General features: G+C 51.7%; 1 protein-coding gene across 2 annotated transcripts in view; it reads right to left on the bottom strand.

Annotated features, from left to right (window-relative positions):
- The window catches only part of OSBPL3 (oxysterol binding protein like 3), an 812,031-nt gene extending 797,611 nt beyond the window's left edge, over positions 1 to 14,420 (bottom strand). The window contains exon 1 of one of the 2 annotated variants that reach the window (XM_085631654.1): positions 14,170 to 14,420. The gene's annotated coding sequence lies outside the window, so the exon portion shown is untranslated. The remainder of the gene's footprint in view (positions 1 to 14,169) is intronic. The other variant, XM_085631656.1, reaches the window with a different exon arrangement.
- Positions 14,421 to 17,863: the final 3,443 nt, after the last annotated feature.

Here is a 17,863-nt window from a genome sequence, read left to right as displayed (position 1 = left end):
ACTGACAGCTTTTTGTATTTTGTTTTTAATGGCGAGTGTCATGAAGGTCAATAAATCAAGGCCCGTTAAGGCCCATTTTTAGGTTTCTCCTGCACAGCACTTGCGCTGTGCTTGAGAAATTTATTGTTTTAATATAAACTTAAAAGGGACTTGCATCCCACCACCTCTCTTTCTTGGCTCTTCATTGGTTCCTGCGCATGCCACTTACCTTTCCTCCATTTCTAGTGGCTGAAGCATACTTTCCTGCATTTGCCAATGCTTGTTCCTAGTCTATTTCTCTTATCAGTTTCCGGCTGCCAAAATACTGTTACCATCCGCTTTGGTGGAACTATATTTTCATAAAGTTTTGCCTTTTACTCTTGCAGCATATTTATATAACAATTTATCACCCGGAGAGATTAAGTGATTTGAGTAGAATCACAGGATGTTGCGCAGTGCCACGGAGACTCGAACCGGAATCCCCAGCTCTCGAGTCAGCTGCTCTGGCCACTGCGCCACATCCTCTCCACTGCTGTAGTATCTGCCAGGGGGCTCTTTCCTTCTCCCGGACGATGATTGATGAAAATAGCTCTTTATTCATTACATAGGCAAAACTGATGCATTACCAATGCTTATTTTTCTTATGTTTTATTTGCCCACTTTTGCCTTAAACACCAACTAGCAGTAGCTGCAGGCTCCGATCTCCTTCGTCCACAGCCTCATGTACACCTCACAAATTTCTTAACTTCTCCCAGTATAAGGTGGGGTGCTTGTTCCTGCCCCAACCTGTGACGTGTTTAGAAATTGGTGGTGTTGCACTGGTACACAGTGCAGCCTTGCTGATTGACTAACAGCCTTGGGAAACCCAGGGCTTACGTTTAAAGCACCCGGCTGTTTTCTCTCAGCGAGGCTGCACTGTGTCATTAGAGGCAGTGGCCCTGCAGCCTTGCAGGGCACAGAGGATCAGGGCTAAATGGAATTAAGCCCTGAAAATCCTGCGACAGCATGCACCTGCGCACTAGTGCAAGTGTCTTTCTAAAGAGCCTGCTTTTGCCTGACCTTACTCGTAGCGCGGGTCAGAAGCTCCAAACAATTCACTACTATCACAGTTTTAAAAATAATTAACAGGTAAGAAATGAGACGGGGAGGAGGCGTAGCCCTTTCCCCCTAATAAAGTAGCTGCCCCTGCCCCTTAGTGTACTTTCTATGGTAGGGTATATAGGGCAGACATCACAGACACTATCACAATCTTTCTTTTAGATGATGTCTTCATCAAAAGGACATGGCTCTCGCTTTCACTCATATCCACACACAACCTTTTTGTACTTTTCCCAGCAAAATTCAGCGTACAACACAGTGGCTGAAAGTACCAGCCAGAGGACGCCTCACCCTAATTGACAAGACCTCCATGTCTTGCATTCTACCGGAAAACCTCCATCCTCAACTCTAGGGTGTTACTCACTAGCCATGAGCCCTCTCAGCCTCCTAAATAGCCACCTCACACCTAATCTGCAAGCCCCAAGAAGTAAGGACAATTATTATTACGTAAATTCAGAAACCTCATCCTAGCTTCATCCATTTAGCACTCTGAAAGCATCATTTACAGAGATCTCAACCTCACAGGAAATATGTCCAAGAACACCATTAAGGCCTTTACCAACAAGGTAGACATCAAACAAGTCACGTTTTCACCCGTGTATAGGGCAATGATCTTGGTTTCGTCTTCCCCTTTCATGCAGACCCAGATCTACCAACAGCTCGCCTGGTCTGAATATGCTGCAATTGTAATCCTCATCCAATACAGGGATCCCGCCCACCCTGGCCAACCTAAACTCACCAAACAATATTACTTTTTCTAAGAGCTCTATCGCCAAACATCTTAAACAGGACTGCACTGCCTCGGCAACATAAACCGAGCCAGCATTGATTCCCAGGTAGACTTACTAAACCACACACCCGGGAGCGGTGGACAACACCCACAAACCATGTAAAATCTCCTATGGTTATAGGAAAGTCATCCATGTTCTGGTCTTCCAAGCCCCAAGAACTCACTAATCACAAACAGATCTTAAACAAACATGAATTCTGTCAAAAATCCCAACTCCACAAACATGAGCCTCACAGAAAAGCCAATAAACTTTACATTAGCCCAATTTGCAAAACTGACATCAAATGACTCACTCGGCAACAATGCAATCTAGCAGCACTTCTTTGACAAATTCAACGAAATCTCTTCAACCATTTCAGGTCTTTTAGCTAGTAGAACAATGCATTTTGGGACATGGAGTTTAGAGTATGAGCCTACAAACCACAGCATCCAGTGTTACTGGTGGTATAAACAATAAATTAAAGAAAAGAAGAAAAAAAACTTGCTGAGGGTGCCGTATGTATCATAAGGATGCTTGACAGCCTAACGTGGCCGGCCTTTCAAACTGAACAATAGATTTGCACAGGTGCCTGAGAGGGGTCAGCTTTAGTTTACATGATGAATACGTGGAAGTTTCTCCATCACAGAAGGTGTTGCAAAATACATTTTTTTTTACTATTAAAGATGTTAATAAGAAGGAATGTGACCAGGCAAGGTTGAATTATGTCCCTAAACCAGTAGGAGCCCAACGCCTTCAACGCGGAGCGCCCCACCCAGCGTGGCAGCCACGTGCTCGCTCTCGTGCGCATGGAAAGAGCCCGGGCCGGGTAGGCGAAGCCGGACCCGATAGGGGCCCGGGCAAAACGCCGTCCGGGGGCGGCGCCCCTCCCCCGGCCAACCCCCACAGGAATTTAAATTAAGGGCTAGGCCGACGGGTGCCAGGATTGGCCCCGAAGGCGGGAGCGAGCCCCCCCCCAATCAGGGGTCGCGCTCGTGGGCCAGGGGGGGGAATAAAAGGGGGGTCACCAGGGCAGGTCTCCACAATTCCCCCCCCGGGCCAAGGGCCCCCCCACAAAAACAAAACACGGGCAAACAAAGAGGGAACTTCGTCGCAAGCATCCAGGAGGAAGACTCAACCACCAGCGGTGCAGGTGGACAGCTCGGACTCGGACGAGAGCAGCGAGGGCGAGGGGTTTGTGGCCAACACGGCGGCCCCGCCAGAAGGACCCACGCAGAGCACCCTGGGTAAGCATGGACTACCACGCAGCGCTCGGGGGCAGCCAGGGGGGCTGGGGCCACAAAACAGAAAGGGGCCACAAGCAGAGGCAGGTAACACTCACAGCGCGACAGGAGGGGGGCCATGGCAGACACCATCGCCCTGGCAAGCAGGCGCAGGCCTGGAGGCCTGGCCGGGGGGAGCGATGCAACCTCCACCCTGGGTGCCCTGGTGGCAATGGCCAGGTAGTGGGGTGCCATTCCCAGGGAATACACCTTGGAACGCAGGGGGGCCAGCAGGGAGCCTGGCGGCGGACAAAGCGGCCAAGCAAGGGCCACAAGCAGCCGGGGGGGCGGATGAGGAGCCCGCAGGGGGTAGCCAGGGAGAGGGGGCAGAGGCAGTGCACGCACGACAGGGGCACGCTGAGGCCAGGACAGGGGAGGGCGCAGCCACAGCCGGGGTAGGCGAGGGCAAGCCAGCAAGCGAGTATATACGCCCATCCCCAAGCGACCCTCCCACGACAACAAGGTTGCTGGGTCTGGCAAACCTCATCCCACTCACGGTGAAGGAGAGAATCTGGAGGAAGGAATTTATAGACATATTTTCCCTGCTAGAGGTGAGGCAGGCAGGCCTGGATCTAACCACGCAGGACAGGAAAGAGGAGGACAGGAGGGGCCCCAGGAAACCCAGGGTGGAAAGAAGCATAGAGAACTGGTTGAAGGCCTTTAGGACATTAGCGTGCGTATTTATTGAGAAATTTCCAGAATGCGCAGCTGCACTGATCCTCTACGAGCAGAAGGTACACGAGGCGCAGCAGCAGTTCCAGGGGAATGCATGGCTACAATATGACGAGGGCTTCAGGGAAAAAATGCAGGTATGGCCAACGATAGGCTGGGACTGCCAGGACATGGAGGGCTATTCCAAACACATGGTGGCGGCCAGAGAAGGAGTGGGGGTGAAGGAGTCTATTTTTCGTCCCTACGGGAGTAAGGGCAAATTTGAAGGGTATGGGAAGGACCACAAGGGTAGGGGACAAACAGCCACGAAATCCAACAAAACATGTTGGAAGTTTGACAAGGACGAGTGCAAGTGGGGGGCCGCATGCAAATTCAAGCATGAGTGCGGGTCTTGCGGGGGGAACCACCCTGCAGTACGATGCCGGCGTCACACAGGGCAGGCAGCAGAAAAACCAAAAGCTGACCCAAAGAAATAGAAGTGAGGCGCAGGCCCCAACGGGGGGGGCCGGGGGTGAAGGGGGCGGGGGACAGGCGCTCCCCACACCCATAAGAGCAGGTAGGCTATTGCAACTACTAAACAGGTACCACAAACACACAGACAGGAAACTATTGGCGGAAGGGTTTACGCACGGTTTCCCCATCCCATATTGCGGCCCGAAGGGGGCGCGGGAGAGCACTAATTTGAAATCGGTCAAAGACGCCCCTGAGGTAGCAAAACGGAAGGTGGAAAAGGAGGTTGGGCTGGGCCGGGTGGCGGGCCCTTTCCCCACTCCGCCACTGGAGGACTTGATAATATCCCCGCTGGGTTTAGTCCCCAAGAAGGAACCAGGCAAATTCCGCTTGATTCACCATCTGTCATACCCAGAGGGGGAGTCAGTCAACGACTGGTTGGAGCAGGGAGCATGCTCGGTGGCCTATGCCTCGGTCGACGATGCTGTGGACCTGGTTAGACAGGAAGGGGCGGGGGCCCTCATGGCCAAGTCCGATATAGAGTCAGCGTTTAGGCTACTACCGGTGCACCCAGACAGCTATCACTTGTTGGGCTTTAGACTGGATGAGGGTTACTACTACGATAAGTGCCTCCCCATGGGCTGCGCAATCTCATGTTCACATTTTGAGGCTTTTAGCAGTTTCTTAGAGTGGGAACTGGGGCAGCGGACACCAAGTGGAGGGCGGGTCCACTACCTGGACGATTTTCTGTTCGTAGGTAGGGCAGGCACAGAGGACTGCACCAACCTCCTCGCTAGTTTCAGGGCACTGATGCAGGAGCTCGGGATCCCGCTAGCCCACGAGAAAACCGAGGGTCCCACAACAAAACTGACATTCCTGGGGATAGAGCTGGACTCAGTGGCAGGGACATGCAAGCTGCCACCTGACAAGATAGCGGACATGCTCAACGATATACGTAGGTTGAGGCAGCAGAAGAGGGCGACCCTGGGAGAGCTACAGCAGCTACTGGGGAAACTGAACTTTGCCACAAGAGTCATCCCCGCAGGACGCGCCTTTGCCCGGCGGATAGCCTGGCTCACGAGGGGTCTGGCACAAAAACACCACAGGGTTCGCATTACGCAGGGAGTAAGGGACGACTTGGTCCAATGGGAGAGTTTTCTAACAGAGTTCAATGGCACCCTGATCTGGCGGGCCCCCTGGGCTCTGGCCTGTGAAGTGGAACTCTACACTGACGCAGCAGGGGGTTACGGCTTCGGGGCCCTGTTGGGGACGGCGTGGTCGGCAGGGGCTTGGCCGGAGGCATGGCGCACAGCAGGGTTAACCTCAAACATATCTCTACTAGAACTGTTTCCCATTGTAGTAGCCTTCCACATCTGGGCCCCCCAACTAGCGAATAGACAGATTACTTTGTGGTCAGACAACCACGCAGTGGTGCAGGCGATCAATACAGGAACAGCGCGTTGCCCAGCAGTGGCGGCCTTGCTGAGAAAGTTAGTGGGCTGCCAGTTGAGAGGGAACATTGCATTAAGGGCCAGGCACATTCCGGGCGTGGAAAACTTAGTGGCGGATGCTATTTCTCGTTTCCAGTGGGACAGATTCAGGAAGCTAGCTCCGGGCGCAGACATGCAGATGACCCCGATGCCGGAGGAAGCGTGGGCATGGGTGGAAGCGGTTTGAGATGGCTCCTGGAGAATGCACTGGCCCCAAAAACCAACAGCCGGTACCGGAAATGCTGGGAAACTTTCAGGGCTCAAGCTGGCCTGCGGAGGGGGCAATTGGCATCAAAAAGGGACATCCTGGAGTTCATCGAGTGGGCTTTCCAGGAAGGGAAATCAAAATCTTGGGCACAAGCACATTTAAGTGCAGTAGCTTACTACACGAAATTGGCAGGGCAGGCCGATCAAACAGGGGGATTTGAATGCCGCATGGCCATGAAAGGGTGGGGTAGGTTGCAGCAGGCACCGGAGGATGCAAGGCGCCCCATCCATTTCAGATTACTGCAGGCAATGCTGGGGGCCCTGGACGGGATATGCTCCTCGAGGTGTGAAGTCAAGCTGTTCCGGGCGGCATTTGCAGTAGCTTTCTTCGGGGCATATAGGGTCAGCGAGGTGGTAGCCCCCTCGGTGGTAGAGGCAGGAGCAGCTTGCTTACAGAGAGAAGGGGTGGTCATGCAGGAGGAGCACATGGACATACTACTAAGGAGGTCTAAGACGGACCAGACAGGCAAGGGAGCATGGACCAGACTGCGCTGCACGGACAATGAAGACCATTGCCCGGTATGTTTGCTAAAGAGGCACCTAGAGAGCGTGCAGGGGAGGACGGGGCCGCTATTTCAGCACAAAGATGGATCTTTCCTCAGCCGCTTTCAGTTTATAGCGGTAATGAGGAAGGCATTGGAAGCGTTGGGCCTCCCCGCCCGGGAATATGGGTCGCACTCATTCAGGATCGGGGCGGCAACGACGGCGGCAGGGCTGGGCATGGGGGGGGGCGCTATTAAGGGGATAGGGCGGTGGGCATCCGGCGCGTACAAGCGGTACATTCGCCCAGCAGCATTCTAAGCCCCCCCCCCCCTTCCCCTCTCTTCTAGGCTCGGCGGCTGCACGCAAGAAGGTGTGGATCGTGGGGCACTCGTACGTTACGCGGGCACAGCGGTGGGCAGCGGCTAGACGGGACTTTGGCGGTATCTGGCTGCGGGACACCGACATAGAATGGTGGGGGCGCCCCGGGATGAGATGGGGAGAGCTGTTGTCCATGGCGCAGGAGGCACAACGGCGGGGCAGCAAGCCAGACGCAGTGGTGGTCCACTTGGGCGGGAATGACTTGGCAACAATGGGGCGAAAGGCACTCCTAGAGGACATGCGGAAGGGCCTCACAGCATTAGCAAGAATGACACGCCCCGCGGACATAATTTTTTCAGAAATCATCGTGCGGAGCACCTGGCGGGGGGCGATTGACCTGGGGGCCGTGGAAAAGTCTAGGAAGAAACTTAATATCACCATGGCAAAAGTATGCAAGGCAAATGGTTGGGGCTTCGTGCGGCATGGGTTCATAAACTTAAGATCCCCGGGGTATCACAGCGGAGACGGAGTTCACCTCACAGGGGTGGGTATGGATATGTTCCTGCTGAACATCGTGGGGGTTCTGGAGCAGAGGGGTTTCCTATGACAGTCGGGGGTAGGAGTCGGCGAGGGGGGAGCTCCCTCTGATCGAAAAACCATAGGGAGCGTGGCGGAGCTAGGCAGACTAAGTTAACAAAAGAAAGGGGAGAACCCAGTAGAAGATAGATGAGAGGCTCTCGCAATGCCTTGGGGATGCCGCACGGCAGGGGCACTGAGGGAGCCAAAAGGGCGGCACGCCGCCAACAAGGAGTAGAGACAATACTCTCCCCATGACCCTTGGGATGCCTCACGGCAGGGGCTCAGAGGGAGACAAAACAAAGGACCCAGTCACAAGAAGTTAAAGTAGATACACAAGAAAGGCCCTTGGGATGCCAGCCGGCAGGGGCCTCGGGGAGAAGGGAGGGCCCCTGTAAGGTCACAGGGCGAGCGGGACGGCACTTGCGGCCCGGACAGGTCCAAACGGAGACCCGCCCATTCGGTAGCAAGCTGAAGCCTAAACCCGGAAGCAGAAAGGGTTCCCTCCCCTCCCAGTTGATTGATAGAGCTGGGGCAAGATTAACCATGCATTATGTACATGACCATGAACAATGCGTTACGATTGTATAAAGTTTTGGTGATATGAATAAACTGCGACCTTTTCAGGCACCCAACAGAAGTGGTCAGTGGTGATTTGAGGTAGCAGAGCATAACAGGTTGGAAGAGGGGGGGAAGCAGGGAGGGGAGATCCGACGCCTGGATGGGGTTAGAGCCCGGGCCGGGTAGGCGAAGCCGGACCCGATAGGGGCCCGGGCAAAACGCCGTCCGGGGGCGGCGCCCCTCCCCCGGCCAACCCCCACAGGAATTTAAATTAAGGGCTAGGCCGACGGGTGCCAGGATTGGCCCCGAAGGCGGGAGCGAGCCCCCCCCCAATCAGGGGTCGCGCTCGTGGGCCAGGGGGGGGAATAAAAGGGGGGTCACCAGGGCAGGTCTCCACAATTCCCCCCCCGGGCCAAGGGCGAGCGAAGAAGAAACCCACCCACCCACACCTAAGAGTCGGGCGTCGCAGCTGCAAGGTGGAGGGTAGCGGAGCTAGGCAGACTAAGTTAACAAAAGAAAGGGGAGAACCCAGTAGAAGATAGATGAGAGGCTCTCGCAATGCCTTGGGGATGCCGCACGGCAGGGGCACTGAGGGAGCCAAAAGGGCGGCACGCCGCCAACAAGGAGTAGAGACAATACTCTCCCCATGACCCTTGGGATGCCTCACGGCAGGGGCTCAGAGGGAGACAAAACAAAGGACCCAGTCACAAGAAGTTAAAGTAGATACACAAGAAAGGCCCTTGGGATGCCAGCCGGCAGGGGCCTCGGGGAGAAGGGAGGGCCCCTGTAAGGTCACAGGGCGAGCGGGACGGCACTTGCGGCCCGGACAGGTCCAAACGGAGACCCGCCCATTCGATAGCAAGCTGAAGCCTAAACCCGGAAGCAGAAAGGGTTCCCTCCCCTCCCAGTTGATTGATAGAGCTGGGGCAAGATTAACCATGCATTATGTACATGACCATGAACAATGCGTTACGATTGTATAAAGTTTTGGTGATATGAATAAACTGGGACCTTTTCAGGCACCCAACAGAAGTGGTCAGTGGTGATTTGAGGTAGCAGAGCATAACAGGTTGGAAGAGGGGGGGAAGCAGGGAGGGGAGATCCGACGCCTGGATGGGGTTACGAGTCAGCAGTTCACAAACTGAACCCTGCGTGCAGCGAGGGCCGCCGTTCAGACGAGGGAGGCGGATGCTGCGGGACCAGTTCTAAGAACAGCAGCAGGGGTAGGAAACCCTCCACCTTATGCAACCCACGCCTACTTCAGCAGTCTGAGAAATGAGCATGACTTATGGCACGGGAAACCCGCGCAGCCACCAGCACACACGCGCGTGGGAAGGGGCCTCGCCCAGCCACCAAGCAGAATGGCAGCACAGCAGTGCCCACCTCCCAGTTACAGCCGTCTTTCATTTCAACATAGCTGTAGCCAGGTGGGAAATCAGACTTGTGAAAACAAAAAAAAACGGGGGCATCCACTACTTCAGAAGTAGGACTACAAATGTGCATCTAAGTGCACGGAATGGCTTATACCATTAATTGCCCTACGTGCCCGGCAACACAGGCACGTAGGGCAATTCAATGGAACCTTTACACATGGTAACGACAGTGTTAATTAAATTGCTTTCTGACAGGGCTGCTAACCTCTTGCCTACTGCATTACCCATCACAAATGAAGAGTCCCATTCTGGCCTTTCTTGTTTTCCTGCCTCCTGAACACGCACGCCAGAAATTGCGCCCTTGAGTAAATGACACAGTAACAAGTGCACACCGAGGAGGATTCGTGGACCACAAACATGTTAGAAACTTTGTTTCAATTTCTGATCCCTTCCCTAACCAGCTAAAGCACAAAAGGGGATACTAATGTATACCGTCACTGTTTATTTACACAGTCTTCAGATTGCACACTGGGCTCTGCAGTGCACACGGGTAAATAGTGCATATACAGTGCACATTCCTATACACTACATGTCCTTGGTATGATATGTCGACAATTAAACCTGGCACTGTCATCTAGCCCACTGGGATTTTTTCCAAGTCTCCAAATACATCATCGGTTGTCAAGGTCTCTCAAATTCCGGAGCATTTCTGTTAACAAGAATATGCAACTTTGTAACCTCTGTGACAAGCGTGTATAGTTGTCATTTGAATCACCGTCACCATAACATAAAGCGCTGGGGTATCACAGCCTGCTCCGTGAAAGGCATGCCGAGTCAAGCAAGGGCTTCCCTGTCCTCGAAGCACGTGAGCTGCTCCGCCGCGATGCGTCTGACTCACGAACTGCCCACAAAATCGTTCCGATGAAACTGTTCACTGCAGAACCAAGTCAGGTTCGTCAGACCTACCACACGCGGACTGTTCCCGAAGTCCGAGCGCACAGGCTCAAAGATATGGCCCGCCGCTCAGCCCCATTGTGGGGAGATGCTCGTGAAAGGCTGCCCTGTAGTCCTGCCAAACCAAGCTGCGTAGGAGGGAGGCGACTGGCACAGACAGCACCTCCTCACATCCAATGAGGTGCCCAGAGCCGGAGCGTGGGGTGCAGATGTTTTGTGCACACTCGGGTAAGCCACGTGGTGCAGACGGTTCATTTAATCCATCATAAACTCCAAAGGTTTCCAGGCGCAGGACACACATCGGAGCGCTTCACGGTCTCAACAGGGGTAAGAAACACTACGATAAATGCAATCGGGCCACTTATAAAGCGCTTTAGATCTCGCAAGCACGGTCGGCTTCAGAGCTGGTGGCGCCCGCCCGTGCGACAATGTTTGTTGGCGCACACCCAATGACCTCCTCCTCCGCGGGTTCCCTCACCAGAACCCTTTAACAGCGTTCCCATAACCACTCGCTCACATTCCTTTTGTTATATATAGCTACTCATGCCAGTTTAGAGTGTCAGAGCACTTTACATCACACACACATTATACAGAGACAATGATTCAGAGGTGTCCAAGTCAGTCTAGTGGAGCCGTTTCATAAGACAGAGTACTGCAAGCAGTGGTCGAAATGGGCGGAAACGGCAGGGCACGGCGTGCCCTACTTCTTTAATTCTATAGATTCCGTTACCCTTCTTTTTTTATTTTGAACATGCGTCCCTGGACCTCAGAAATATCCAAGGCCTGCAGAGAAGGCTCGACATTTGTGGCTGTTCGGGGACGAGCGGGGAGCAGAGAAGGAAAAGGGCTCCGTCTCTTGCTTCCTGCCCAGACAAGACAAGGAAGGTGTCCGCTTCTGCTCTCCGCTGGCAGTTGCCCCCCCCCCCCTCTTTCTTACCCTTATTCCCTCTCTTGGTCTTAACTCCTCCTCACTTACCGAAAACCTTGACTCAAGAAATGGTTCTCACCCTCTTTCTTCCTGTCGTTCATTTGTTCGCCTGTGAAATGGATGCAAGAAAGAAAACCACTTTTGCTGGAAATGCCGTTTTGACATTTTTCTATTCCAAAGTGCAGCCACGTAAATAAAAGGTTCAAAATATGAAAAATCAATAACTAAATAAAGCAAGATGGAGTGTTCTTAAAGTGGCCAGATCGGTTTTATTCAAACCCCAAAAACATTAGCGTCACTTTACTGAGTTTGCTAGTGAAGCGCTGTTTTTCCCCCGGTGGGGAAGTGCGCCAAACCTGGAGGTACTGCAATACCTGGTTGATGGGTGGATTGGAAAACAAAATGTGTAGGGCGGCTTTGTGTTCACAAATGTGGTCTTTTTAAACCATACTGCTTACGTTTTGTAAGCATATGAGCAGTGGACCTTGAAATGGGTCCTTTCTGGGCCCTGTAGTTTTCAGGCAGAAGCACTCACTGATTTCTGAGTAGTGAGTGTAAAAGCCTTAAGTTCACCATGTTGTTCCTGCTTACATTGCACATGCTTTATTTAATCTTTCATTCCCTAAGAGGGTTTGCTTTTTCCAGGATGTTGTTAGTTTTTCCTTTAGGCTGCATATTGCTCTTGCCTAGCGTGTAATTTGAATTGAGTCGCATCCAGTGGTTTATAGCAGGTCAAATTGGATTGTAGTTGAAGGCAGTGTGAATTTCTCTCAGTGGGGCAGTATGGTGTTCAGTGAGGGAGCGGATGTAGCACTATGGTCAGAGCTGCAGAATTTAGAACTGGGGAACCAGGTTTAGTCTTTATGACCAGTCCCCCAGACCATTCTCCTGAGGGAGCACATTCCCATGCTAGACATTAGAAGGCCCCGCAAATCCGGAAAAGCCCTGGTGTCTTAACACCAGCAGGTGGACCCTAGCAGTGGCAAGTGTGGGTTCACCTTGAACGCTTTCCCACCATAATCTATGCTGAAGTTCACCTCCAGTCTTGCAGGCAGGCCTACGAAGTAGCAGTCCCTAGAGCAACAGTGACTCTGGCACTGAGGTCACAGGACCCCTGAGAAGAGCTGGCTCTAGGGCAGTACGTCTGGTGTGTCCGCAACGGGTGCTGACTGAGTGGGGGCGTTGTATATTATGGGTTTTAAAAGTACTTGCTGCCTCCTTCCTGGCCTACAGCAATTTTCGGCAATAATAAAAATGTCATGATAACTCCGGTGAATAAACGGCTTCCTAGAGCGAGATCGGAGTTTTGTCTAGTGGAAGGTTTGACTCATGGAAAGATAGGGTTAATGTGCCTGCTGCTAAGAACATGTACCATCCCCATCACAAAGTGCACATATTGTAAATAGGTCAGTGGGTTATTGCTTTTGTCAGTGAGATCCTTTTGCTACTTGCAGTTTATAAGTTAAAATCCTAACAAAGAACAGTGAGCTATTAACTTTCATCTTAGAGCTGCATACAAACTGCAAGGTATAAACTAGAGCTTTATGGGTTTTTTCCCTAAGCCTTTGATTATCCTAATGTTGCAAAAAGTGTTCATTTGGATAGAAATCAATAATGATTTATTAAAGTGAACCCCCAAACATGGTATTAAGTTTTAAATTCTGAGTTTGTGTTTCTCCAGATCAATCACTATTAAACTATACTGCCTACTAATATGGTTGTCATGTGACTCCTACACCGTGTTGTCCTTTGTCTTATGTAATATTTCCCATACAGTGATTTACAGACATAAAATTGATTGTCTCTGTGTATATTGCAGACGACAGAAAATCCATGGTTCGGGAAACAAATGGCTTGTGCTTCCACTTTTAAGCATATTTGGAACATTCTGTGATTAGAAACATATCCCACTTTGTGAATTTATTTTAATGTCAATAACTCATATTAATCGTTAAATAATACTGTGTATCCATTGGTTGAATTACATAACATAATAAGTTGTAACTGGTCAGTGAAATGGCAAACAAATACTAAAGATTGGGATGTTTTGCCAATCCTGGTCACACCTCTAACTCCGCCAACTGATCCAATCCTCAGGTTATTCCCGCCCTCTTATTCTCCGCCCACAGTTCCCCTACTTTTTTTCCCCCACTTCTACCACTGACTACAAAGTGTAGGAGGTATAGGCCATCCATACTGGTAGACAGTATAGTTTGAGTGCTTGGTCTGGAGAAGCTGCAACAGTGGTTACAGCTCTTTATTGACCGTTAATAGTTTTATTAGGATTAGACCCTATAAACCACAAGTAACAAAAGGATTTCTCTTACAATAGCAGCAACTCGCGGAACTAGCTAGGTTGTATGCACTCTGTGATCTGCATGATAAAAGGTCTTTGCAGCAGGCACATCAACCCTACCTGCACTCCTTTAGATAAGCCAAAACTGTCACTAGACAAAACTCCTAGCTCTCTCCAGCAGGCCCGTCAATCACCAGAGCTATCATTGCCTTTTTATTGCTGCAGGTGAGACAAGCGGCAGTAGGTGCTTTTAAAATCACAATGTACTTGAAAACAGGGCGCCTCCCGACGTCAGCGCCCGGTGCGGTGGCACCGGTCGCACCGCCCTCGAGCCGGCCCTGCTCGCAACGAGAACGGGAAGCGCTATATAAATATCAACACATTACAATTAGGGAGGCTGTAGTCCGTGCTGTGCTGCGGATCTGAGTGCCCTCGAAGCACCGCAGGGTTTGACAACAGAATGTGGCCGGCCGGTATGCTCAGTTCGGGAGATACCGCGTGTCTAAACACTAGGGCTGTTGGTCGTGAAAGACCCGGAGTATTTACCAGCTCTCTCACGTCCAGCAGACAGCGAGGGAGAGCCTCCCAGTCTGAGCTGCTCGCTAAGCTTCATACAGTCTGCCAGCGCTGCTTGGGTGTTGCTCGGAGGGAAGCTGCTGAATAGAAAAGCCTACCTGTGAGGTGCCAGGAAGTGCTGCGGGGCCAGGCAGAGGTTAAGGCACAGACGCGCGCCCCCTGGGGACTCCGGAATGTCTAGAACCACAGCCACCTCCAACTTGTACGGGGCCGCGCGATGCAGCCACCCTCCGCACGGCTGATGCCCACATGGAACTCAGCCTGGCTCGCAGCCTGGAAGTTCCAAGGTGGGCGGGCATTCAGGCGCTGATTAGCAGATCCACCGACCAATGAGTGATCTCGGTCCACCTGAGCAGCTCCTTGGAATCTGGTCGCGCCCCGTGCGGGGCGGAGTTTCCATGACGTTGATGATCAGCCGGGAGACCCTGACAGGTGAGAGGCGTGACGGGTCTGTTATGGAGCCCGGGCTCTACACCAGAGGCTGATCTGCTGAGTGCTTGTCATCGAGAGGAGCACTCGGAGGCTGATTTCGAAGGAAGCAGAGCTGGGCGCAATGTCTGCTTCGGCGCAATGCTCTCTGGATTCAGTGCATTCTTGTCTTGGGAGTAGAGCAGCAAGGAGCTGGTTAACGGGGGATTTCCAGTTCCCGCACTTCGTGCATATCTGTTGGGTAGAGTGGCTGTCTTCGCGGTACCTGCCATTTGGTTAAAACGGGCAGTGAGCTGCTGGCATAGCTGCCATGTCAAATTGTCCATGTTATGGTGAAAACTTTCTGTCATCTCTGGTTCAACAGCTAACTGCACAAAGCGTGCTGGAGGATCTTATCGAGAGTACGGCCTACAAGTCCCAGCATGCAACGTCAGTACGGCCTACAAGTCCCATCCTAGTTAGTGCAGGATGCACCCAACACTGCCTGTACATAAGGCTGAAAAGCAAGGCTGTCTGAGAGTCATCATCGGGGCATGGGACAAGTTGACAGCTGAGTGCTAGAGCATACTACTTCTGAGCACACACGCCAGGGGCATAACAAAGGCCCCTGTGGTGTGTTGGGGTTTCCAGGATTACCCATACTGTGGTCTATGTGTACAATGCAAACACCAGGTTTCCTCTGAGGCGTCCCCAAAGTGAAAGTAAAATATTACATTTTTTTGGGATGCAAATGCCAAAGTATGGCCTAGCTAAAAAGCTCCTCAGTACCTGTCACTATGCCCAGCCAGCCAGGCTCAGAGAGTATTCTAGTGGAGGCCAGAGAGTGAGAGACAGCGGACAGAGGATTAGGGGCAATGGACGGGGTCGGTAGGAAGTGCAGGGGAAAAGAAGAGGACAATGGAGGGGTGAGAGAGAGTGGAGTAAGAGATGGAAGAGACACAGAAGTGAGGGCGAGTAGGGAAGGAGCATATCGGGGCACACGTGATTAATATGTACAGCTTTTCCAAATACCGGCAGCGATACCTAAAGAGCGGGGTCTGTCCCTGGAGGAAAGCTCTGCGAGGGGTCATTCGATCTGTGAAGTGGAGAAACCACAGGCGGAAACAGGCAGTGTTGACAACGTGAAGTTGGCGAAGGGAGAATGGGCAGGGTAGACAGGACAGAGCCTTGACTCCACGATGACACTGGAGGGTAAGAGGGCCTGCTGTGAAAGGAGTGCTGTGCCTGGCTACCAAGAGTCCATGGACCGTCATCCAAGCAGAGCAAATGGGCCTTCAGCGTTGCGGTTGGGTAGTAAAAGACAGCCATAACGGGGGTGCTAGGGTCCTCTCACGCACCGGGGCACCCACTGCATTCTTGATAGCTAAACACATGACCAGATGCGACTTGAAGAGAGCTGTGCACTAAGAAGTGTGCAACAATACCCTTTTAAGTCTGTCACAAAAACACATCCCAGGCAGGAAAAGTTAAACAATGTGAAGAGAGGCAATTACAAGAGTAAATACCAGTGGTGGCAGGCACGGATCGGTGGTGGCGAGGTGGGAGGGAGGGGGTGTAAAAATAAAAATCAACGTACCTTATCGCCGACTCGGTCCTCCATCGTCTCGTGTCGGACCGCAAATGGGAAGCACACAAGCTCCGGAGCCAATCACAACAATGCAATGCTGCATTGTGATTGGTCTAAGCATCGTGGTTCAGCGCTCAGCCAGGGAACGGGAGCCTGGGCATGGTCTCCACCCAGGCTGTAATGCAGCTTGAGTGGAGCACATGCAAAGTGTGCATGACTGTTTGGCCGGCCCAAGACGGCCAACCAAACATTCATGCGCACTTACAGAGTGTGCCCACCACACCTCCCCCCTGCTCGGAGAGCAGAGCAGCCTCACTCCGTAAAGCTGTCGCAGCAGGGAAAAAAATAAAATGATAATAACAAGTTATTCTTTTATTTTTCCTTTTTTTTACACCGGGAAAAACAGTGGGGTTCCCAGGATGCCAGATGCGATGCAGTGCGTGCTACGAAATTCATTTTATTTATTTATATGTTTACTTACCTCTAATCGGCCGTAATCCTTAATTTACTACCCCCTGCCCCACGTCAGCGCACGGCAGCACTTCCACCACGGGCCGCTACTGGACAAGGACATCAGAAGCAGACTAAATACCATCATCTTTCTAGTTGTGGACGGCACAAAATGTGAAAGTCACATTTTAAATGAAAAACCCACCTCCATGGCCCAGTAATCGTCATAGCCATAAACGCTGGAGCCACTTTGTGTCATGGCAATTTAAGCGCTGATTTTCTGTTAATAAAAAGAGCACTATGATTTAAGCTTGTGCTCACATTAGCTTATGTTTACACTGTCCTCCATCTTACTTCAGCACCACAGGATATCACATGATGACCGGTGTTGATTCTGTTTCTAAACAACACTCATTTATTTCTGCTTGAATAAGCAGAACATGTTCTCATAGATGTGTCCTCGCTGCGTTGAATCAAGGACAGCTCTTCCTGTTCCAGGCCACGTTAACAATGTATCAGCTAAATGTGCAGCCCAGACTGTGAGAATGGGTGAATCTTAATGTGCCCTAATGCTGAGAGAATCTTCAAATGTATTCAGTAGTAAAATGTTTCTTTTAAGATGTTCCCTTTTGGTCTAAATCATGAGAACCATGATTCCTAATCTAAATCTCTGCTGGAATTCATTTAGAACTGTACTGAGGTCTTTGTATCTATGGCTTATATGCTTTGCTGCTAAATTTGCTCATGACAACTTTTCTGTATTTTGTCAATTACCATTCTATAAAGCTTTGAAAAGAGAACTTTTGTCTGTCATTCTTTTGAGAATGTTTTCATAACTAAAGAGACAGTTCCAGTGGAGTAACAAAGCCCCCTGCAGTGGGGGGGGGGGGGGGGGGGGAGACGGAGCTCCCCAGGCCCCCCTCAGCAGAGTACAGTGGCCTGAGAGCTCCTGAGTGAGTCTAAAGGGGGAGGGGGCCCTCAATGTACTTTGCAGGGGGGCCCCCTCAAATTTTGATATGCCACTGGACGGTTCCAGTTGGGGAGCACCAAAGTCTGTATTCGGAGTACACCGCTCCCTGTCTCAGATGTTGCCACATCCAATGAGTTGGTATTTTATACAAAGTTCCGTGCCAAAAGCAACCAATTAGGTAAGAGACCAGGGCTGGACTGGGAGCCAATACCGGCCCTGGCAAAGTGCTCGGCTGCCCCCCCAGGGGTGGGGGCTTGGGGGTGCTGCGAGTTGTTTGCCAGGGCCTGTTTCAGCCAATTTTATTACAGGGGCCGATATTGCAACAATTCTGTAACAAAAACAGGCCCCAGGGGCCCAAAACCGGCCCCCACCCAGG

Source organism: Triturus cristatus, chromosome 10, assembly GCF_964204655.1.
Source record: "Triturus cristatus chromosome 10, aTriCri1.1, whole genome shotgun sequence".
NCBI classification, from domain to species: Eukaryota; Metazoa; Chordata; class Amphibia; order Caudata; family Salamandridae; genus Triturus; species Triturus cristatus.
The sequence above is the reverse complement of the archived record's forward strand: the minus strand, read 5'-3'. Positions and strand labels throughout refer to the sequence as shown.